Source organism: Nomascus leucogenys, chromosome 1a (genome assembly GCF_006542625.1).
Source record: "Nomascus leucogenys isolate Asia chromosome 1a, Asia_NLE_v1, whole genome shotgun sequence".
Classification (NCBI taxonomy): Eukaryota; Metazoa; Chordata; class Mammalia; order Primates; family Hylobatidae; genus Nomascus; species Nomascus leucogenys.
Window position 1 is genome coordinate 80,577,868 of NC_044381.1, and position 23,327 is coordinate 80,601,194.

Sequence of the window (23,327 nt, forward strand, 5' to 3'; positions counted from 1 at the left end):
GAATTATCCGGAAAAAAACAGATATTAAGAGGTTAAAAAGTTCACATGTGCTTTGTAGATCAGATGTGAAGGATAAAAAGAACTGAAAATCATGTACGGTCAGTTGTAACTTCACTAAACATGAGAATTAGACTTAAGCTATCAAACTGTTTTAAAAGTTGCCTTCCTGGCCCTTAGCAGTGATTACTACTGCCATCTAGCAGGAGGTCCAAAAATTAAAATTACGAGAACTGTAAAAAATCATCAGGACATAATTCCAATCTCCAAATAGAAAGATGTTTAACATATTAATAATTACTTACATTTCAGGCCGGGCACAGTGGCTCACACCTATAAACCCAACACTTTGGGAGGCCAAGACAGGTGTATCACTTCAGTCCAGGAGTTCCAGACCAGCTTGGCCAACATGGTGAAACCCTGTCTCTGCTAAAAACACAAAAATTGGCCAGGCACGGTGGCTCACACCTGTAATCCCAGCACTTTGGGAGCCCAAGGCGAGTGGATCACCTGACGTCAGGTGCTCGTTACCAGCCCGACCAACATGGTGAAACCCCATCTCTACTAAAAATACAAAAATTAGCTGGGCCTGGTAGTGGGTGCCTGTAATCCCAGCTACTCGGGGGGATGAGGCAGGGAGAACTGCTTGAACCAGGAGGCAGAGGTTGCAGAGAGCCAAGATCGCGCCACTGCACTCCAGCCTGGGCAACAGAGTGAGAGTGAGACTCCCTCTCAAAAAAAAAAAGAAGTGAAGGGAGAAATATTCAGGGAAATAGATAGCTTAAAGAAAAAACAAGGCCAAGCGCGGTGGCTCACGCCTGTAATCCCAACACTTTTCGGAGGCTGAGGCAGACAGATCACCTAAGATCAGGAGTTCAAGACCAGCCTGGTCAACATGATGAAACCCCGTCTCTACTAAAAATACAAAATTAGCCAGGCATGGTGGCGCATGCCTATAATCCCAGCTACTTGGGAAGGCTGAGGCAGGAGAATCGCTTAAATCTGGGAAGCGGAGGTTGTGGTGAGCCGAGATTGCACCATTGCACTGCAGCCTGGGCAACAAAAACGAAACTATGTCTCAAAAAAAAAAAAAAAAATTAGCTGGGCATGGTGATGTATGCCTGTAGTCCCAGCTACTGGGGAGGCTGAGGCAGGAGAATCACTTGAACCTGGGAGGCAGAGGCTGCAGTGAGCCGAGATCACGCCACTGCACTCCAGTCTGGAGAGAGCAAGACTCCATCTCAAAAAAAAAAAAAAAAAGTTCAGGACCCAATGGATTCACAGCAGAATTCCACCAGACATTCAAAGAATTGGTACCAATCCTTTTGACACTATTCCACAAGATAACAAAGGAATTCTCCCTAATTCATTCTATGAAGTCAGCATCACCCTAATACCAAAACCAGGAAAGGACGTAACCAAAAAACAAAACTACAGACCGATATCCTTGATGAACACAGATGCTAAGATCCTTAACAAAATACTAGCTAACTGAATCCAACAACATATCAGGAAGATAATCCTCCATGATCAAGTAGGTTTCATACCAGGAATGCAGGGAAGGTTTAACATACACATGTCAATAAATGTGATACACCACATAAACAGAACAACAAAAATCACATGATCATCTCAATAGATGCAGAAAAAGCATTTGACAAAATCCAGCATCCCTTTATTATTAAAACTCTCAGCAAAATCAGCATATAAGGGACATACCTTAATGTAATAAAAACCATCTATGACAAACCACAGCCAACATAATACTGAACAGGGAAAAAGCTGACAGCATTCCCTCTGAGAACTGGAACAAGACAAGGATGCCCACTCTCACCATTCCTCCTCAACATACTACTGGAAGTCCTAGCCAGAGCAATTAGACAACAGAAAGAAATAAAGGGCATCCAAATCAGTAAAGAGGAAGTCAAACTGTCACTGTTTGCTGAAGACATGGTCAATTACCTTGAAAACTCTAAGGACTCCTCCAGAAAGCTCCTAGAACTGATAAAAGATTTCAGCAAAACTTTTGGATACAAGATTAATGTACACAAATCAGTAGTTCTTCTATGTATCAACAGCAACCAAGCAGAGAATCAAATCAAGAACTCAACCCCTTTTACAATAGCTGTAAAAACAAACAAACAAAACTTAGGAATAAACCTAACAGGCTGGGTGGTGGCTCAAGCCTATAATCCCAGCACTTTGGGAGGCCAGGGCAGGTGGATCACTTGAGGTCAGGAGTTCGAGACCAGCCTGGCCAACATGGTAAAACCCCATCTCTTTCAAAAATACAAAAAGTCAGCCAGATATGGTAGTGCACACCTGTAGTCCCAGCTACTTGGGAGGCTCAGGCAGGAGAACTGCTCAAACCCGGGAGGTGGAGGTTACAGTGAGCCAGGGCAAGACTCCATCTCAAAAAAGAAAGAAGAAGAAGAAAAAAAGAATATACCTAACAAAGGAGTCAAAAGACCCCTACAAGGAAAACTACAAAACACTGCTGAAAGAAATCATAGATGACACAAACAAATGGAAACACATCCCGTGTTCATGGATGGGTAGAATCAGTATTGTGAAAATGACCATGCTGCCAAAAGCAATGTACAAATTCAATGCAATCCCCATCAAAATATCACCATCATTCTTCACAGAACTAGAAAAAACAATCCTAAAATTCATATGGAAGCAAAAATGAGCCCGCGTAGCCAAAGCATGACTAAGCAAAAAGAACAAATCTGGAGGCATCACACTAACTGATTTCAAACTATACTATAAGGCCATAGTCACCAAAACAGCATGGTACTGGTATAAAAATAAGACACACAGACCAATGGAACAGAATAGAGAAATAAGCCCAAATACTTACAGCCAACTGATCTTCGACAAAGCAAACAAAAACATAAAGTGGGGGAAAGGACACCCTTTTCAACAAACGGTGCTGGGATAATTGGCTAGCCACATGTAGGAAAAATGAAACTGGATCCTCATCTCTCACCTTATTCAAAAATAAACTCAAGATGGATTAAGGACTTAAACCCAAGACCTGAAACTAAAAATTCTAGAAGATAACATTGGACAAACCCTTCTAGACATTGGCTTAGGCAAGGATTTCACGACCAAGAACCCAAAAGCAAATGCAATAAAAACAAAGATAAATAGCTGGGACCTAATTAAACTAAAGAGCTTTTGCACAGCAAAAAGAATAGTCAGCAGAGTCAACAGACAACAACACAGTGGGAGAAAATCTTCACAATCTACACATCTGACAAAGGAATAATATCCAGAATCTACAACGAACTCAAATCAGTAAGAAAAAAACAAACAAGCCCATCACAATGTGGGCTAAGGACACGAAGAGACAATTCTCAAAAGAAGATATACAAATGGCCAACAAACCTATGAAAAAATGCTCAACATCACTAATGATCAGGGAAATGCAAATCAAAACCACAATGTGATACCACCACACTCCTGCAAGAATGGCCATAATTGAAGAATAAAAAAACAAGAGATGCTGGCGTGGATGTGGTAAACAGGGAACACTTCTGCACTGCTGGTGGGAATGTAAACTAGTGCAACCACTATGGAAAACAGTGTGGAGATTCCCTAAAGAATTAAAAAGCAGAAATAACATTTGATCCAGCAATCCCACTACTGTATATCTACCCAGAGGAAAAGAAGTCATTATTTGAAAAAGATACTTGCACACATATGTTTATAGCAGCACAATTCACAACTGCATAATTGTGGAACCAATCCAAATGCCCATCAGTCAACGAGTGGATAAAGACACTGTGGTGGGCATATGCGTGTGTGTGTGTATATATGTGTGTGTGTATATATATGTGTATATATGTATATATACATGTGTATGTATGTATTTGTGTGTGTGTATATATATATATAACGGAATACTACGCAGTCATAAAAAGGAATGAATTAACAGCATTTGCCATAACCTGGAGACTATTATTCCAAGTGAAGTAACTCACGAGTAGAAAACCAAACATCATATGTTCTCACTGATATGTGGGAGCTAAGCTATGAGGACACAAAGGCATAAGAATGATACAATGGACGTTGGGGACTTGGCCTGGGTGAGGGGGGCAAGAGATTAAAAGACTACAAATATATATGGTGCAGTGTATACTGCTCAGGTGATATGTGCACCAAAATCTCACAAATCACTACTAAAGAACTTACTCATATAACCAAATACCACCTGTACCCCAATAACTTATGGAAAAATAATTTTTTATTTTTCAAAACAGAGTCTTGCTCTGTTGCCCAGGCTGGAGTGCAGTGACACGATCTCTGCTCACTGCAACTTCCACCTCCCAGGTTCAAGCAATCCTTCTGCTTCGGCCCCCCTAGTAGCTGGGACTACAGACGCGCACCATCATCCCCAGCTAATTTTTGTATTTTTAGTAGAGACGGGGTTTTGCCATGTTAGCCACGCTGGTCTCAAACTCCTGACCTCAGGTGATCCACCCGCCTCGGCCTCCCAAAGTGCTGGGATTAAAGGCGTGAGCCACCGTTCTTGGCCAAAAAACAATTTTTTTAAAAAAGCCACTGCCCCTCAAAAAAGAAAATTACAAGAAGCTACATTAGCTGGGCACTGGGTTGCATGCCCATAGTCCCAGCTAGGAGGCTTAGGTGGGAACATCAGTTGAGCCCAAGAGTTTGAGTCCAGCGTAGGTAACACAGTGAGACCCCCATCTCTAAAAATAAATTTAAAAGTAAAATAATAATGAAACTACAGAATAAACAGTCTCTTCTCTAGAACAGCAATGCTCAGATATAATTCAAAACAGCATTAACCATGAACATATAAAACTGAATGCAAAAGTCACATAAAATTTTAAATTATAAGATTAGAATTCAAAGAAATTTTACTCTTCTAAAGTATTAATTCAGGCTTTGTTTCCAAATATCACAGGAATATTCATTTACCTTTGTTATTAAAGATATTCCAGTGGAAAAGTTGGCAAAGCTCCAACCTGTGGTGACTTAGGTTATTTTCACAGTAATAAGAAAGTCTAACTCAGCAACCATTTACTGTGAATTTCTTTTTCTCTTATAGTCCCTATGAGACTTTATGGGATACGATGTTTTACTCTTTATACCTTCCTGTGGCAGGCTGAACACTGGCCCTCAAAGATACATAGGTCTTAATTCCTGGAACCTATGACTGTTTCATTATATGACAAAAGGGACTTTACAAAGTATCTTGAGATGGAGATAGTATCCTTGATTATCTGGGAGGTCCTTAATATAATCACAAATGTCCTCATAAGAGAGGCAGAGGGAGATGTGACTACAGATGAGAAAGTGATATGATGATAGAGTGATGTGCTATGCAGAAAAGAGCCACAAGCCAAGGAAGACAGGCAGCCAGTAAAAGCTGAAAAAGGTAAGGAAATGGATCTTCCTCTCAGAGCCTCCAGAAGGAACTGGGCCTGCAACACTTTGACTTTAGTTCAGTGAAACTGATTTCATACTTCTGATCTCCAGAACTAAAAGGGAATAAATGAGGCTGGGCATGGTGGCTCATGCCAGTAATGCCAGAACTTTGGGAGGCCAAGGTGGGAGGATTGCTTGAGCCCAGGAGTTTGAGACCCACCTAGGAAACATAGTGAGACCTCATCTCTACCAAAAAAAAAAAAGGAAGAGATGACTCTCTTGAGTACATCTGCACTCCCCTTTCTTAAGTGTGTACTTTTCACCAAAGGAAAAAAAAAAAGAAAGAAACAAAGGCAGAAAGAATAAATGTGTGTTATTTGAAGTCACTAAATTTGTTGTAATTTGTTACCGTAGCCACATGAACAAAATACATCCTTCTGACAGTTTGGCGATAATCTGTACATAATCTGCCCTAAAATATTGAACAGAATTAACATAAAGACCATTCCAGTTCAGATTTATCAAAATTCTCTTGTATTTTCTACCAAGTAAATGAAAACATCTAAAATACATAGAAATCATTGAAAATGTAGTTCTTTAAAGCACATAGAGAAAAAGTAAAAAAGCAGTAGCATCTTCAGTCGTATTTGCAGCAGATAGTGTCAACTGCAGAAAAAGTAGTCATGACTTTAGTACAAAAGTACAACTCAAAAACTTCATGGGTTTGGCACAGTGGCTCGTGTGTAATCCCTGCCACTTGGGAGGCTGAGGCAGGAGGATCACTTGAGCCCAAAGTCCGAGGCTGCTGTTAGCTAAGACTGTGCCACCACACTCCCGTCTGGAAAAACACCCTGCATGGATCATAATACAAAGTGAGAGAGAAGAACCCAAAAAGTAGTTACACAGGCTTGATTTTACTTTTGCTTTACAATAGCTACAACAGTCTAAGGTAAGAATACAAACCAGGTAAGTAACATAGTCGCATTCACAGGAAAGTATTCCTGAATACTGAGCAAGGAGATAAGCTGTCCATAGACGTTTCAGAGGATTTCTCACTTAAATGGTACTTGACTGCAAGTTACCACTGTTTTACTTGGCCATAGGTTGCAATGCAGTCCAGGTTCCACAAGAAAGAATTTGAAAAGCAGAAACAGTCACGTGGCTTTCATCGGTAACATATTTTGTATCTATTAAATTATTTAATCCTCAGAACTCTAAGCAGTCAAGTTTGGTATGTATTTCAATTATACAGGTGAAAAAGCTGATGCTGACTTGTCCAGTCAAAGGTCAATAACTGGCGCCTACTGCGATGTCTTTCCTCTAGATCATTTACCTTGGTAACAATCAATTAATTCACTTCTCGGTGTGTTTTATTGACTTTTTTTTTCTTTATTTTTGAGACGTTGTCTCACTCTGTCGCCCAAGCTGGAGTGCCGCAGCACGATCTTGGCTCACTGCAACCTCCGCCTCCCGGGTTCAAGCGATCCTCCTGCCTCAGCCTCCCTAGTAGCTGGGACTACAGGCGCCCGCCACATATTTGTATTTGTAGTAGAGACGGGGGTTTCTCCATGTTAGTCAGGCTGGTCTCGAACTCCCTACCTCAGGTGATCCGCCCGCCTCGGCCTCCCAAAGTGCTGGGATTACCGGCGTGAGCCACCGCACCCAGGCTTTTATTGACTTTTTAAATAATTTCAAGTTAGTAAAGAAAACGGTCGGGCACGGTGGCTCACGCCTGTAATCCCAGCACTTTGGGAGGCCGAGGCGGGTGGATCACCTGAAGTCCGGAGTTCGAGACCGGCCTGACCAGCATGGTGAAACCCCGTCTCTATTAAAAATACAAAAATTGGCCGGGCGTGGTGCCAGGGGCCTATAATCCCGGCTACTCGGGAGGCTGAGGCTGGAGAATCGCCTGAACCCGGGAGGCAGAAGTTGCAGTAAGCCGACATCGCCCCACCGCACTCCAGCCTGCGCGACAGACTGAGACTCCATGTCAAAAAAAAAAGAAAACAAGAGCAACATTTTACAAATTATACCATCTTTTAATTTTACATCCATGGAAGCTGAATGCCACAATTTGTCAGAGACAAGCTAAAGAAAACACAAGAATGAGTAATGTCTAACACTGCCTCTTCCCGTGAAAATGAGAACACTCACAGTACCTACCTCTTTAGATAGCCATGTGGTTTAAATTATATAATAGACCAGTTGCTGGTATCATACCACATCCCATACTACGGGTCGTCTCTTCCCAAGTGAATATCTGCTTTCTGGCCTACAAAAGGATTATACTTAACCCAGAAGGCGGTGGGGAGAGTATCCGTGGAGAGGGAAGAGCAGGAGGAAACAGGTCTTTCCCTGAAAATGAGCAAGGGCGTTTGGCTTTTACTGAAAAACACCCCAGAGGAAGTACTGGGAACAGCACCGGCAACAGCAGCCTGACCCGCAGAAGGTTCTTTGGCCAGGGCCAGCACGACCGCGGAGCGAGACCTCCAACACGTGCACGCTCCGTCCAGACCTCCCACTTCCCTCCGCGCTCCCGCGATAGCTGTCCAGCGACTCTCGCTTTCTAGACTCAACCACGGCGTCGCCGCTCGTCGAGAGGACTGCCCATCCCGGGGACCCCGCCCAGCCTGGCCCAGCAAAATGTACCTTAGTAGCGAGCCCTCAACCTGTACCGGAGAAAACGCAGGCTGCTCGGCGGATTACAGCGGTCGACTGGAACCCCGCCTCGACCTCTCTGATTGGGTAATGAGCACAAGAAGATCAAGAGGATTGGTCGGCTGCAGAGAAGTGGGCCGTAACGCGACGCGAAAGAAGTGGGTCGTGACGCGACGCGAAAGAAGTGGGTCACAGAGGCGCGGGGAATTCTTGCTAGCTTCCGATTGGACGAGATCAGAACGCCCCTTCGTAGACCCAGCGTACGTACAACGCTCATACCACCACGCCGTACGCTGCGTTAGCGGAAGCTTAATGGCCCCATTGGTGGGATGCGTGGCCAATAAAAGGCAAGAATAAGGCGGCTGCTGCTTTTCTCGTGGCCGACTGGATGCATCCGCTGGTCCTGATTTATGTGTTTCAGCATTTAGACGTTCGAGTTTCCACCGAGCCAGAGTTGGTTAGAGAGTTATTAAGATGACTTGGAGACTAATGCGGGGAGAGATAATTTAGTAGTTAGACTCAGGCCCTGAAACTACCACTCGTGTTCAGAAAGTCTACGTAATACCTTATTGTTTTCACGCGACGAAAGCAGCCCTTCAGGCCGGGCTGAATGGTTTAGGAATTCTCTGGCTGTCATTGGGTGAAAAAGCTATCAGTTTGAAGGTAGCTCCGCCTCGGCTCTAGGGAACTCTGGGATTTGTAGTCCGGAACTTTCGAGTCCTGTAGCTTTAAATGTGGGTGTTGCTACTGAGTTCTTCCATATTGTTAATAACACCCGTTGACATTTATTGTGGTTTGTTGGACTTTTTATCCTTTCGTTTATCAGCAGCATTAAAGACAACATTTAAGAAATGTGTAAACACTGCATGTATGTTCGTAAACAATAAATTAGTGTTTCCAACAATTTACTGCTGTGCCTAGTTCTATACTGTATGTTCATGATTACTAAGTAGATACTAAAATTATTTGTTTCTAAAACTTTTGCTGTTACAACAAAACAGTCTGGTTTTCATATTAGTGTCCACTTACGATTATTTGAACCCTACATTTAGCAATTATGTGTACTGTGATGGCATGGGTAGCAGCTGCTTACATGAATCAAGTGTTGTTATGACATGAAGCAGAACTGGCTGCTGTCTTGACAGGAAAATAGGGCTATGCTTAAAATGTCAAGCAAGACCACCATCGGGAGGAATACACATTGTATATTATTAAAGTCTGTATTATAATGTCTATTTGCAGCCTTTATTAAAACAGTTTAGGACAGGCTTTTCCTGACTCTATAGAATCCTGAACTCTTCTGTGAGCTAATTTAGCAGTATTTCATTTTTGTGTCTAGCAAAAGTAAAACCATTAATAAATACCAAAAACTTCCTGAGTAGACTTTTCGCTTTCGAAAAATTTTAATTTTTTTTCCTATTTTACATGTAATAAAAACTTTAGACTGTAGAAGAAAAAAAAACATGATTTGGGATGTATATAATACTTCTACATTTCTAGATTAAAATTACACTTTACAGAATTAAAGCTAAGCAAAAACTGCTTTAATTACTGATGCTTGTAATTATTCATTTTTGTTTAAAATATCGAATTGTTTTTGTCATTTTTGTGTCATTTCTAAATGATTAGAGAAGGTTTCAGGTTGTTTGTAAAGGAAACATTACAGATTTAGCTCTTTGTTTTGTTTTGTTTTGGAGACAGGGTCTCGCTCTGTCACCCAGGCTACAGTGCACTGGCAGGAGGTGGGATCATGGTTCACTGCAGCCTCGACGTCCTGGGCTCAAGTGAGCCTGCCACCTCAACCTCCTGAATAGCTGAGACTACTGGCACACGCCATCAAGCCCAGATATTTTTTTTTCTTTTGAGATGGAGTCTCGCTCTGTCGCCCAGGCTGGAGTGCTGTGGCCCAATCTCAGCTCATTGCAACCTCTGCCTCCCGGGTTCAAGAGATTCTCCTGCCTCAGCCTCCCAAGTAGCTGGGGCTACAGGCACGTGCCACCATGCCCGGCTACTCTTTTGTATTTTTAGTACAGACAGGCTTTCACCATGTTGGACAAGTTGGTCTCAAACTCCTGGCCTCATGTGATCCATGTGTCTCGGCCTCCCAAAGTGCTAGGATTACAGGCGTGAGCCACCGCGCTTGGCTGTGTTTTTTGTGTAGACAGAGATTCGCTATGTTGCCCAGGCTGGTCTAGAACTCCTGAGTTCAAATGAGGCTCCTGCCTCGGCTTCCCAAAGTGCTGGGATTACAAGCTCACACTCCTTTTTATTCTCAATAAATGAAGAGCGAAATTGGGTGTCAATCATCGATATATTTATCCTTGTAATATTCTATATGATGTAGTAGGTGAAACGTATGGATGGGTGAAGATGACTGTGGCAAAAATGCAGAATTACATTTTTAATGCTTTTCATTAGCTAGCATTTTAATGGTGTTTTCCTTTTGCCTCTTATTTTAAATCAGTAGTTCATTTAACATGTTAATTAAAGGTCATATAACTAAGAATAAACACCATTAAAAACTGAATCAAGGCTACCGTGGTTAGTGCTGTTTAGCTGGATGATAGATCAGCTGAGTGACTAAACTGTGGCCACATTTGGCTGATTTAAATTCTAAGTGTTCTCTCAGCACTTTTGGAAGCTTCTAAAATGTTTCATTTATTTATTTATTTTTGAGACAGAGTCTCGCTCTGTCACCCAGGCTGGAGTGCAGTGGCACAATCTTGGCTCATTGCAACCTCCACCTCCCAGGTTCAAGTGATTGTCATGCTTCAGCCTCCAGAATAGCAGGGATTACAGGCGCGTGCCACCACGCCCAGCTAATTTTTTCTATTTTCAGTAGAGACTGGGTTTTGCTATGTTGGCCAGACTGGTCTTGAGCTCCTGGCCTCAAGAGATCCACCTGCCTTGGCCTCCCAAAGTGCTGGCATTACAGGTGTGAACCACTGAGCCAGCCAAAATGTTCTATTTTAAAGAAAAAAAGTTATGTTGAGAATTTAAAAAACATATTTAAACAGGCACCATTACTACCTTTAACAGTGTGAACCTGTGAATCATCTTTGTGCTCTGTTGGGAAATAGTTTAAGAAGTGAACTCAGGCTGGGTATGGTAGTGCATACCTGTAATCCCAGCAGTTTGGGAGGCTGAGATGGGAGGATTGCTTCAGCCCAGGAGACAGAGGTTACAATGAATCATCATCTCAACACTGCACTCCAGCCTGGATGACAGAGTGAGACCCTGTCTAAAACAAAACTAAACAAAAAAAAGAACCAAGTAAACTCAAAGTAAGATGAATGAAACGACTCTTGAGATGCAGGAAGAGACTATTAGAACGCTTATTTGTATGTCCTTTTTATTCTCAACATTTTTCTTTACATTTCTGTGTTTTTAAATTTTTTACATATAACAATATAAGCTTTTTTAAAAATCTTTTTTGTTTTTTGTTTGTTTGTTTTGAGACAGAGTTTCGCTGTTGTTGCCCAGGCTGGAGTGCAGTGGTGCGATCTCGGCTCACCACAACCTCTGCCTCCTGGATTCAAGTGATTCTCCTGCCTCAGCCTCCCCAGTAGCTGGGATTACAGGCATTCACCACCACGCCTGGCTAATTGTATTTTGAGTAGAGATGGAGTTTCTCCATGTTGATCAGGCTGGTCTCGAAGTCCCAATCTCAGGTGAGCCACCATGCCTGGCCCTTTTTTTTTTTTTTTTTCAATAGGGGCAGGGTCTCACTATGTTGGCCAGGCTGGTCTCAAACTCCTGGCCTCAAGTGGATCCTTCTACCTCAGCCTCCAAAGTGCCAGGATTACAGGCATGAGCCACCAAGCCTGGCCATTTTTGCAATGTTTATGTAAAAATATATATGTATTGAGTAAGTGGTAAAATTTTTTTGAGAAGTATGTGATCAAAACCATATTTGGAGGTCAGTGATTTAGGACATGACAAGTGCAGTTTAAAGATCTTGTGGGGGGGTGGGGGGAGGGGGGAGGGACAGCATTAGGAGATATACCTAATGCTAAATGACGAGTTAATGGGTGCAGGAAATCAACATGGCACATGGATACATATGTAACAAACCTGCACATTGTGCACATGTACCCTAAAACCCTAAAGTATAATAAAAAATAAAAAATAAATAAAAAAATAAAAAAAAAAGATCTTGTGGGGAGAGAAGTCAAAGAAAAAATCACAAATGTTTTAGTTAGTGTCTGATATGAAAGAATGGTATTGGCCAGTTAGCTCAGGTGGTTAGAACTGTGAAAAGAAAATAATCTCAGGACCCCAAAATCACTAAGTCAAAAGGAAAAGTCAAGCTGGGAACTGTGTGGGGCAAACTTGCCTCCCATTCTGTTCCTCAGTGAGATAGCTGCAAGGATAAAACAACTGCTTACCTCCTTCATCACAATTTGCCACAAGGAAATTCCTTGTGGACTTCCTCCCTACTTCAAGTTATTCCGCCTTTCCAGACTGAACCAATGTACATTACATATATTAATTGATGTCTCGTCTCCTAAAATGTATAAAACCAAGCTGTGCCCCGAACACCTCGGGCACATGTCCTCAGGACCTCCAGAGGCACAACCTTAACCTTGGCATAATAAACTTCCTAAATTGATGAGGCTTGTCTCAGATACTCTTTGGTTTGTAGAATGTATTGCTGATATGAAGGAAAAATTGAGTTCCTATATCTAAAGCAGAAAAAAAATAGGCTGAATGCTATTCTTTAATTTGTCACTTAAGAGCTACTTAAGGAAAAAAAAAACAACTTTTTATCTGAAGAATGCAAGCCCTGGCTGGGCGCAGTGGCTCACGCCTGTAATCCCAGCACTTTGGGAGGCCGAGGTGGGTGGATCACAAGGTCAGCAGTTCAAGACCAGCCTGACCAACATGGTGAAATCTTGTCTGTACTAAAAATACAAAAATTAGCCAGGTGTGGTGGCAGGTGCCTGTATTCCCAGCTACTGGGGAGGCTGAGGCAGGAGAATCGCTTGAATCCGGGAGGCAGAGGTTGCAGTGAGCCAAGACTGCACCATTGCACTCCAGCCTGGGCAACAGAGCAAGACTCTGTCTCAAAAGAAAAAAAAAATTCAAGCCCCTTTAAATTATCAGGCCCAGGGAGGCATTTGAAATGTAACAGCATTCTTGTCTCACTCTCCCTTGAACTAAATAATTACTCTTGAAGCCATTTGTTATACAGTCTGTAGACTGCCGCCAAGTAGCCATAGAATGCCATGCATCCTGTAGTTCAACAGTGTATAGCCAATCACTAGCCAATGTTATTTCTGTAAACCAATGAGAATTCCTAATGAACAAGTTTTTTAATTGTCCCTTCTCCTGATTCATCCTATTTTCTTCAAAAACTTGAGCCTCTGTTTTGTTCTCTGGAGCACTCAAGGCAACTTGAAAGTGCCCTGAAATGCAGTCCTCAACCTTAGCCCCCTCAAAAGTTACTTTTGCCTCAACTTCTTCCTTTTAGGTTGATACTACCATGAAAAAAAAGGTAAAGAAATGGTTTTAAATTGCAGCGTTAAGGGTTTAAGTCATTAAGAAACTATTTACCATTAAAAATTACCCACACATACACTCATATATATTGTTAAAATATGCCATGAAGTCCAAATTATACACAATACTTAAATAAACTAATGAGCTGGGTGCAGTGGTGCACCCTTGTAATCCCAGCTACTTGGGAAGCTGAAGCAAGAGGATCACTTGAGCCCAGAAGTTCGAGACCAGCCTGAGCAACATAGCAAGACCCCGTCTCAAAAAAAAAAAAAAAAAAAAAAAACAAATTGTATGTCATACTACTTGCAAGTTCTCATGCTCAATCACTGTATCGGGGCTCCATCAGGAAAATAAAATCAATAGGAGACATATATTAAGGGTTTTTTTGGCAAGGAGTTGACATACAGTTGTGGCAGCTCCCTAGGTAAGTCTAAAATCGGTAGAGCAAGCCATCAGGAAAGGCAGGCTGGAACTCAGGCATGAGCTGAAGCCGCAGTCTAAGGCAGAATTTTGGCTGGACACGGTTGCTCATGCCTGTAATCCCAGCACTTTGGGAGGCTGAGGCAGGAGCATTACTTGAGCCCAGGAGTTCAAGGCTGCAGTGAGTTAATGATCACAGCACTCCATCCCGGGCAACAGCAAGACTCCATCTCAAAAAAAAAGAGAAGGAAAAGCAACTCAGAGCAACCTAAGCCATGTGAAGTATGCAAAACTTGTTAGGCTTACAGAGACATGACTTTGAGACCTCAGTCATCTCCCAGCCACACCAACCCACACTGTAACTGCCCAGTGGATTCACCTTCCCCGCTGCCTAGACAGAGCTGATTTATCAAGACAGGAGAACTGCATGGAGAAAGAGTAATTCACATAGAACCGGCTGTGTAGGAGACGAGTATTATTACTCAAATCAGTATCCTTGAGCATTCAGAGTTTTTAAACACAATTCGACAAGTAGGGGCTCAGGAAGGGGGAAGTACTGATTGGTCAGGTTGGGGATGGAATCACAGGGGGTCGAAGTGAGTTTTTCTTGCTGTCTTCTGTTCCTGGGTGGGATGGCAGAACTGGTTGAGCCAGATTACTGGTCTGGGTCTGGGTGGTGTCAGCTGATCCACTGAGTGCAGGGTCTGCAAAATATCTCAAGCACTGATATTAGGTTTTACAAAAGTGATATTATCCCCAGGAGCAATTTGAGGAGGTTCAGAGGAGCCGGAGGTTGCATGGTTGCATGACCCGTAAACTGTAATTTCTAATCTTTTTTTTTTTTTTTTTTTTTTTTTGAGACGGAGTTTTGCTCTTGTTGCCCAGGCTGGAGTGCAATGGCATGGCACGATGTCAGCTCTCCGCAACCTCCGGCTCCCGGGTTCAAGCAATTCTCCTGCCTCGGCCTCCTGAGTAGTTGGGATTACAGGTGCCCGCCACCAAGCCCGGCTAATTTTGTATTTTTAGTAGAGACGGGGTTTGTCCATGTTGATCAGGCTGGTCTCAAACTCCCGACCTCAGATGATCCGCCCGCCTTGGCCTCCCAAAGTGCTGAGATTACAGGTGTGAGCCACCCTGCCTGGCCCTGTAATTTCTAATCTCATAGCTAATTTGTTAGTCCTGCAAAGGCAGACTGGTCCCCAGGCAAGAAGGGGGTCTTTATGGGAAAGGGCTGTTATCAGTTTATTTTATTTGATTTTTTGAGACAGAGTCTTTCTCTGTCACTCAGGCTGGAGAGCAGTGGTGCGATCTCGGCTCACTGCAATGTCCACCTCCCGGGTTCAGGTGATTCTCCTGTCTCAGCCTCCCGAGCGGCTGGCATTACAGGTGCCTGCCACCATGCCCAGATAATTTTTGTATTTTTAGTAGAGACAGGGTTTCACCATGTTGGCCAGGCTAGTCTTGAACTCCTGACCTCAAGTAATCTGCCTGCCTCATCTTCCCAAAGTGCTGGGATTACAGACGTGAGCCACCGCTCCTGGCCATGTCATCAATTTTGTTTCATAGTCAAACCATGAACTGAATTCCTTCCCAAAGTTAGCTCGGCCTACGTGCAGGAATGAACAAGGACAGCTTAAAGGCTAGAAGCAAGATGGAGTCAGTTAGGTCTGATTTATTTCACTGTCATAATTTCCTCAGGTGTAATTTCGTCAGTTGTAATTTCGCAAAGGCTGTTTCAATACCCAGGGGCAACTGTTTAAAGATATTTTATTCTGTCCGGGTGTGGCGGCTCACACCTATGGTCCCAGCACTTTGGGAGGCGAGGCGCATGGATCACTCGAGGCCAGGAGTTTTGAGACCAGCCTGACCAACGTGGTAAAACCCCGTCTCTACTAAAAATACAAAAATTAGCCGGGCATGGTGGCACATTCCTGTAATCCCAGCTATTCAGGCGGCTGAGGCAGGAGAATCCGCTTGAACCAAGGAGGCGGAGCTTGCAGTGAGTCAAGATCGCACCACTGCACTCCATCCTGGGCAATAGAGTGAGGCTCTGTCATAGCGAGGCTCTGTCACAGCGATGACAGAGCAAGGCTTGACACAGCGATATATATATACACGTATATATATATCATGTATATATGTATATATATCATATATACATATATGTATCGTATATACATATATGTATCATATATATGCATATATATGATAAAGACATTTTATTCTTTCCCTGTAGCTGCCAAACTAGCTGATAAATTACCTAAAATATTGTTAAAGTTGCAGAGTAGGACCCTCACCATTATCTTCATGTTCCTGGAATTTGTGATACAAGGAACAGTGTATTGCCAATCAATAGCTTGTGTTATTTGAATGAACTAATATAAGAACTGCCCCACTTTTTAAAATGCACCTGAATATATGCTGCTAGTCAGAGCATATATTCAAGGCAACTTGAATCTGTGTCTCCCAGGTTGCAGTCCTCAAATTTGACCTAAATAAACTCTACTTATATTAATTTTTGCCTCAATTTCTTTAGGTTGACAGTCATATTTGTGGGAGTGAGTCAGTATAAGCATACGAGATGTACAAACTAATCCTCTTTTCCCCTCTTTTTTTTTTTGTTTGTTGTTGTGGCAGGGTCTTCCTCCATAGCTCAGGCTGGAATGCAGTGGTCCAATCTTGGCTCAGTAATCCCCCTCTGTTAAAATACATTAAATGGAACAGCCCTAACCTCACACTCCATTCCAGCCTGGCTCTCTCACCCTCAAACTCCATTCCAGCCTGCCTCTCTAACTGTCTACCTCATTCTACTGGCTAGTCCTTAAGACCCTGACCTAATACTCTCTTTTTGAAGTCTCTGGCTCCAATCTTAAGCACCATATTCCTTTGCCCAAATCTGGAATCCCAGGGCCTCTTGAAGGTTTCCCAATACATGTAAGGCCCACTCCTAGGCATCCAGGCATGCCTCTACTATGTAAGGAGTACTTCTGGAAGCCACCAGCTCTAGAGTTTCCGAAAATGTCAACAAGACTGCCTTTGAAACCAGAGGGTGGGTGGTGGTGAGAACATCCTGTGAAGGGTGCCAGCTGGTTTATACCAGTCAGTGTGCCAAACTGCTCTTCTAAAGATAAGAGGTGGTGCTGTTTTAATTCCTTCAGTTTTAAGATGCACTTTACTATTACCCTTTTTAGTTTAGAAAGATGAAAGTTGACGAAGAGGCAGGGCTAGCTCTGAAACCGATAATTATGTTAATCAAAAATGCCACCCACCTCCAGAAAACCTTTTCACAGAGCTGCTGAAAGTGGTGAATTGATTGGTTTAAGCTGTATGTTCTCTTCCTGCCACTTTCTTTTTTTTCTTCCTGCCACTTTGAAGCTAAAAGAGTGAACAAATAGTAAAATAGCTACACTAAATGGAGTTAAGAGGAGAAAAAAAGAAGCCAGACTATCTGACAAACCAGTGTCTGGGTCTTCTATTTAAGAATTAGAGGCCAGGCGTGGTGGCTCACTCCTGTAATTCCAGCACTTTAGGAGGCCAAGGTGGGATCACCTGAGGTCAGGAGTTCAAGGCCAGCCTGGCCAACATGGTGAAAGCCTGACTCTACTAAAAGTACAAAACAGCTGGGCATGGTGGCAGGCGCCTGTAATCCTAGCTACTTGGGAGGCTGAGGCAGGAGAATCACTTGAACCCTGGAGGCAGATGTTGCAGTGAGCCAAGATTACGTCATTGCACTCCAGCCTGGGCAACAAGAGAGAGACTCCGTCTCAACAAAAAAAATAAAAAGTAAGAATTAGGACCATAGTTTTATTTTATTTTATTATTTTTTAGACAGGAACCACTCAGACTGCATCCTTTCTTTCTTACTCTCCTGCAGGAAGAGAATGATCATGAAGGGCAAATGGCAGTGAAGCAAGAAGAGCTGGCTTCAGGCTCCGAAGAGAATGCTGTGCCTCTTCCTCATGGTTTCCAGTGCCCTGCATGTTCAGAGAAACTTCTGTAGTAATGAAGGAACTATAGAAATGATCCCTGAAAATATGGTCTTGATACTTGATTTTTGTGGTGTTTTTTTGTTTTGTTTTGTTTTGTTTTTGATGGAATTTTGCTCTTGTTGCCCAGGCTGGAGTGCAATGGCACGATCTCCACTCACTGCAACCTCCACCTCCCGGGTTCAAGCAATTCTCCTGCCTCAGCCTCCCAAGTAGCTGGGATTACAGGCATGCGCCACCACGCCCGGCTAATTTTTGTATTTTTAGTAGAGACAGTTTCTCCGTGTTGGTCAGGCTGGTCTCAAACTCCCTACCTCAGGTGATCCACCCGCCTCGGCCTCCCAAAGTGCTGGGATTACAGGAGTGAGCCACTGAGTCAGGCCAGGGCCAAAAGGAGCAGCTTGGGATCCTTATTCTGTGAAAACAAGTTCACTTCTTTCTTAATTAAGATTTTGTGCTGGGCAAGGTGGCTCACGCCTTTAATCCCAACACTTTGAGAGGCCAAGGTGGGCAGATCACTTGAGGTCAGGAGTTCGAGATCAGCCTGGCCAACATGGTGAAACCCCGTCTCTACTAAAAATACAAAAAATAGCTGGGCCTGGTGGTGCACACCCGTAGTCCCAGCTGCTGAGGAGGCTGAGGCACAGGAATCCCTTGAACCCAGGAGGCAGAGGTTGCCGTGAGCCGAGATTGTGCCACTGCACCCCAGCCTGGGCGACAGAGCAAGACTCCGTCTCAGACAAAAAAAAAAAAAAAAGATTTTAAAATACCTATTTGCCAATTCATATGTAGTTGATTTGCAGCATGTACTACAAGATTGGTTCTAAATATACATAAATTAAGAGCTGAGAAAGTTATTGCTAAGCTAAATTCAACCAATTACACTTTTTTTCTGCTCTCTCCTTGCACCTATTTTATTCTAATTCTGTTTGTCAGGCTACTTACTTTTACAATCATTTTTAGTGTGGAAACAGTAGAAAAAAGGTAGAAAAAAATGATATCATGAACACTTGTTTTTAATTAAAAAACATTTTTTTAAATAGAGACGAGGTCTCACTATGTTGCTTAGGTTGGTCTCAAACTCCTGAGCTCAAGCGATCCTCCCTCTTTGGCCTCCCAAGGTGGTGAGATTACAGATATGAACCATCACAGCAGGCCCAAAGCAGATGTTTTAATAAGCACTATTACTCAAAGCTAGATATGTGATTTTGAGCAAGTTATTTTATTTTCCTCTAAACTCCAAATTACTCATCAAGTGACAATGTCTCCTGTTCAGGGATTTTATGAAAATTAAGTAACAATAGAAATAAGATAGCACAGTGTAGGCATTCAGGAATTATAAGTTGAAGTTCCAACCCTTCCTCTACCTATACCCCTTACTTTGTGAGATTACAGGAAGGATGACAAAAAAAGGATATGTTGGGCTTTTTTTGTTTTTTGTTTTGAGACAGTTTCACTCTTGTTGCCCAGGCTGGAGTGCAATGGTATGATCTCGGCTCACTGCACCCTCCGCCTCCCAGGTTCAAGTGATTCTCCTATCTCAGCCTCCCCAGTAGCTGGGATTACAGGTGCATGCCACCACGCCCAGCTAATTTTTGTATTGTTAGTAGAGTTTCATTATATTGGTCAGACTGGTCTCAAACTCCTGACCTCAGGTGATCCACCTTCGTCAGCCTCCCAAAGTGCTGGGATTACAGGAATGAGCCACCATGCCTGGCCTTTGTTTTTTTTTTTTTTTTGAGACAGAGTCTCCTTTTGTTGCCCAGGCTGGAGTGCAGTGGCACGATCTCGGCTCACTGCAACCTCCGCCTCCCAGGTTCAAGTGATTCTCCTACCTCAGCCCCCTGAGTAGCTGGCATTACAGGTGTGCTACCACACCCAACTGATTTTTGTATTTTTAGTAGAGACGCGGTTTTGCCATGTTGGCCAGGCTGGTCTTGTACTCCTGACCTCAAGTGATCCATCCACCTCGGCCTCCCAAAGCGCTGGGATTACAGGCGTGAGCCACCGCGCCCAGCCCAAACAAGGATATGTTTGCTGAGCCCTTTAATTGTTGAAAATGATCCTTGAAAAAAAGAAAAATTGATAGGACTAGGAATGTACACCAGCCAGGACGTAGAATTAAGAAAGTTTAAATGCAATAGGTGAAAACTATAGGCAGGCCGGGTGCAGTGGCTCACGCCTGTAATCATAACACTTAGGGAGGCCGAGGCCAATGGATCACTCGAGCTCAGGAGTTTGAGGCCAGCCCAGGCAGCATAGTAAAACCCCATCTCTACAAAAAAATACAAAAGTTAACAGGACGTGGTGGCTCACGCCTTTACTCCCAGCTACTTGGGGGATGAGGCAGGAGGATTGCTTGGGCCCTGGAGGCGGAGGTTGCAGTGAGCCCAGATCGCTCCACTGCACTCCAGCCTGAGCGACAGAGTCAGATCCTGTCTCAAAACAAAAAAGAAGAAAATTATAGGCAAAGAAATGTAGATTTCTTTTATTTATTATTTAAGAGAGAGTTATTGTGAAGTTAATATGAATTTATGTGAAATAAGACTACCAAGGCCGGGCGCAGTAGCTCATGCCTGTAATCCCAACACTTTGGGAGGCCGAGGCAGGAGGATCACCTGCAGTCAGAAGTTCAAGACCAGCCTGGTCAACATGGCGAAACCTCGTCTCTACTAAAAATACAAAAATTAACTGGGTGTGGTAGCGCACCTGTAATGCCAGCTGCTCAGGAGGCTGAGGCAGAAGAATCGCTTGAAACTGGGAGGTGGAGGTTGCAGTGAACTGAGATTGCACCACTGCACTCCAGCCTGGGCAACAGAGCAAAACTCCATCTCAAAAAAAAAAAAAAAAAAAAAAAAAAAAAAAAAAACAGACTACCAGACTAATGTGGTATTTTTAGGATTTTTTCTTCTTTTTTTTTTGAGATGGCCCGGCTTCTTTTTTTTTTATCATATGATCTCTAACTGATGTATGCGACACAATAATACAAAACTATCTGAGCTATAAAAGAAATATCAGAGGCTTCTGTTTTCTTTTGTAGGCCTTCTGGAACTTTTTGCCTCAGACTCAGAGACCAGTGAGTCCTAATCATACCAATATCCCTACTAATTGCCTACTTGTTTTTGGATTTACATATTATTTGACTGTCTCATCTCATATCCTAGAAAAGTATTTAGTAAGAGTTGGATCTGGCCAGGTAGGGTGGCTAACGCCTGTAATCCTAGCACTTTGGGAGGCTGAGGCAGGTGGATCACCTAAGGACAGGAGTTGGAGAGCAGCCTGGCCAACATAGTGAAACCCCGTCTCTACTAAAAATACAAAGATTAGCTGGGTGTGGTGGTGGGTGCCTATAATCCCAGCTACTCAGGAGGCTGAGGCAGGAGAATTGCTTGAATCTTGGGGGCGGAGTTTGCAATGAGCCGAGATCTTGCCACTTCACTCCAGCCTGGGCGAAAGAGCAAAACTCTGTCTCAAAGAAAAACAAGAAAAAGTTGATTAGCTTGGCGGATGGCGCAGGCCTGTAATCCCAGCTACTCGGGAGGCTGAGGCTGAGGCAGGAGAATTGCTTGAACCTAGGAGGTGGAGGTTGCAGTGAGCCAAGATTGTGCCACTGCACTCCAGCCTGGGCGACAGAGTGGGACTCCGTTGCCAAAAAAAAAAAGAAGTTGGATTTAATTTTCTAAGCATTAGGTTAAAATTTTTTTGCTAGATAACACAATATCCTAAGATCAGCCAAGCATTATAAAGATGGATCTGATGATTGCCAGGAACGTATTATGTATGCAGTAATAATAACACATTGCAACAAAGCCATGTTTTCTCCCATTTTTAAAAACATGTTTTGATGATGAAGGATATAAAATACAGAGTCACAGTGAAAGCCTGCAGCTTGAGTACGTTTGTAATCAGATGATTACAGATGATTGCTATGAGGCTAATGAAGTGAAATTTACTCCTAGGTTTGAGAGTAGATGATAAAAGGAACATTAAGAAGATTATAGTCTCAATCATGAACATATTCACCTAATTAACATTTTCCTACCTTTGAATTTAAATATCAAAAGTTGATACATGATAGTTGTTGATTTGTAATACAAAATTTACTACTTTTGATAGTCATTTCTCACTTAAGCTTGTAGCATGTAATAATTTTTTTTCCCACAAATCTTTTCCTACCTTAAAAAAAAAATACATAAAAAACTTGGCCGGGCATGGTGGCTCTCGCCTGTGATCCCAGCACTTTGGGAGGCCAAGGTGGGTGTATCACCTGAGGTCATGAGTTCGAGACTGGCCTGGCCAACATGGCTAAACCCTATCTCTACTAAAAATACAAAAATTAGCCAGTCGTGGTGCCGCATGTCTGTAGTACTAGCTACTCAGAAGGCTGAGGCAGTAGAATCACTTGAACCTGGGAGGCAGAGGCTGCAGTGAGCCAAGATCATGCCACTGCACTCCAGCCTGGGCAACAGGGCGAGACTCCGTCTAAAAAAAAAAAAAAAAAAAAAAACTGCCGGCCGGTGGCTCGCGCTGTAATCCAGCACTGGGGGCGAGGGGGGATACGAGGTCAGGGATCGAGACGGTGAAACCCATCTCTACTAAAAAAAAAAAATAGCCGGGTGGGGCGCCTGAGTCCAGCTACTCGAGAGCGACAGAGAAGCGTGAACCAGGAGGGAGCTTGCAGTGAGCCGAGATCGCCACTGCACTCAGCCTGGCGACAGCGAGACTCCGTCAAAAAAAAAAAAAAAAAAAAAAAAACTTATTTGGGTTGGGCACAGCGGCTCGCGCCTATAATCCCAGCACATTGGGAGGCCATGGTGGGCGGATCACTTGAGGTCAGGAGTTCGAGACCATCCTGGGCAAAATGGTGAGACCCAGTCTCAACAAAAAATACAAAAAACTAGCTGGGTGTGGTGGCGCTTGCCTGTAGTCCCAGCTACTGGGGAAGCTGAGGCATGATCGCTTGAACCTAGGAGGCGGAGGCTGCAGTGAGCAGAGATTGCAGGACTACACCACTGCACTCCAGCCTGGGCAACAGAGTGAAACTCTGTCTCTAAAACAAACAAACAAAAAATCTTATTTGACTACTTCTGAAAGCAAAATGCACAGTGAAAAGAAAGCTGTTTCTTTCAAAAACAAAATCATAAATATATACCTAGTATAAGCGGGATAAATTATACCCTTTGTCCTCAGCCCCTGTGAGAATGCTCAGGGCAGAAGATAAATCTCCCTCTTGCCCCATACAGATGCCTTAACTACCTATTTGATCAGCTAAGATAAGGAAAAGCAAGGATTTCAAAGCCTTGCTGGGTCCTCGAGTATTAGATGATAGCTCTGCAGGTAGAAGACTCTAACATGAAACCATCA

The 23,327-nt window shown here is 43.2% G+C and overlaps 1 protein-coding gene, 1 long non-coding RNA gene and 1 other non-coding gene across 5 annotated transcripts in view; 1 reads left to right on the plus strand and 2 right to left on the minus strand.

Moving 5' to 3' along the window:
* The window catches only part of WDR89 (WD repeat domain 89), a 66,201-nt gene extending 57,989 nt beyond the window's left edge, over positions 1-8,212 (minus strand). For 2 of the 3 annotated variants that reach the window (XM_030811928.1, XM_030811936.1), the window contains exon 1: positions 8,047-8,212. The gene's annotated coding sequence lies outside the window, so the exon portion shown is untranslated. The remainder of the gene's footprint in view (positions 1-8,046) is intronic. The other variant, XM_003267790.4, reaches the window with a different exon arrangement.
* A 7,603-nt stretch (positions 8,213-15,815) lies between these two features.
* LOC115834801 lies at positions 15,816-18,010 on the plus strand. Its single transcript, XR_004029767.1, has 2 exons — positions 15,816-15,852; positions 17,852-18,010. It is a non-coding gene; the product is annotated as an uncharacterized LOC115834801 (long non-coding RNA).
* On the minus strand, positions 17,812-18,019 carry LOC115836147. The gene has a single exon (XR_004031144.1). It is a non-coding gene; the product is annotated as a small nucleolar RNA U3 (small nucleolar RNA).
* Positions 18,020-23,327: the final 5,308 nt, after the last annotated feature.